We start from the raw sequence: 1,325 nt of genomic DNA on the forward strand, positions 1-1,325 counted from the left end.
TGGACAGCACCAGTCCCAGTCTGTCAAGGTACTGTGATCATCATAATGTTCTTCTGTGCCTCTCAGCTCATTAAATGCCTTAGCACCTGCACTGAGCACTGTTATTCATTTATCCATCAGACGTTCACTAAGAACACACTATTTGCCATGCCTTATGTGCCGATCGCTAGGGAAAAAATGGTAAAGTCGGTCAGTGTTAGGCACGCATTGTTCATTACGGCACAGTCAAGGTGAGGGTTGTTTTGATTGACATGTTCAGGGTGCATTGACATGAAGGAGATGAGGGCTGGGGACTAGCAGGGGATCGTGGAAGAGTAATGGACAAGGTGTTTAGTCTGGTTCTGTCAGTTCCTGTTAATAACCTTTTGGACTCTGTGAGGCTAAATGTTTTCTGTAAAATGGGAATAATATTATCTGCCTTACCTACCTGCCTCACTAGAAGTTGTGTGAAAGCAACTTAAAACTGCCATGAGCTTTTTAGGGAGAATAATGATGATAATATTACCTTATAAATCATATGTCTGTGGTCCGATTTGACAAAAAGTGATCCTCTTTCCATATTTCATGTTTTCAATATTATGGTCTCACAGAACTAAGGCACAGGGAGCTCACTAGGTTTTTGTTTATTTATTTGTTTTTACAAGGGGTACTTCACACACACAGAAGTCACATTCCAGAAGTACAATATAGGCATTCTGTGTGGCCATTTACTGGGACCCCTGGGCAATTTATGTGGATCCCCTAGGTCTAAGTATGCCCCGATTTTAAAATGAGGCAGTGGTTTGAAAGCAAAATCTTGAAGAGATATTTGTGCATCCGTCTTCATAGAAGCATTATTCACAATAATTTAAACATGGAAGTAACCCAGGTGTCCGATGGATGAATGAATAAGCAAAATGTGGCATGAACACACAATCGAACATTATTCAGCCTTAAAAAGGAAGGAAATTCTGACATATGCTGTAACACAAATGAACCTTGAGGACATTATGCTAAGTGAAATGAGCCAGTCATAAAAAGACAGATACCGTGTGATTCAACTTACATGCAGTACTTTGGATAGTCAAAGTCACAGAGACAGAAAAGAGAACGGTAGTTGCCAGGGCCTGGAGGAGAGGGATTGGGTGGTGACTGTTTAACAGGTCTAGAGTTTCAGTTTGAGATGACGGAAAGAGTTGTAGAGATGGATAGTGTGATAGTTGCCCAGCTATATGAATGTTCTTAATACCACTGAACTGCACACTTAATACTAGTTAAATAGTAAATGGTAAACTTCACGCTATATATATTTTACCACAATAAAAAATTGAAAAGCAAAAAAAAAA

The 1,325-nt window shown here is 39.6% G+C and overlaps 1 protein-coding gene across 1 annotated transcript in view; it reads left to right on the forward strand.

Annotated features, from left to right (window-relative positions):
* The window catches only part of LOC103607216 (P-selectin-like), a gene marked incomplete at both ends in the record, with an annotated part of 13,475 nt that overhangs the window by 5,708 nt on the left and 6,442 nt on the right, over positions 1–1,325 (forward strand). The window lies entirely within an intron of this gene.

Source organism: Galeopterus variegatus, unplaced genomic scaffold (assembly GCF_000696425.1).
Source record: "Galeopterus variegatus unplaced genomic scaffold, G_variegatus-3.0.2 Scaffold7244, whole genome shotgun sequence".
Taxonomy (NCBI): Eukaryota; Metazoa; Chordata; class Mammalia; order Dermoptera; family Cynocephalidae; genus Galeopterus; species Galeopterus variegatus.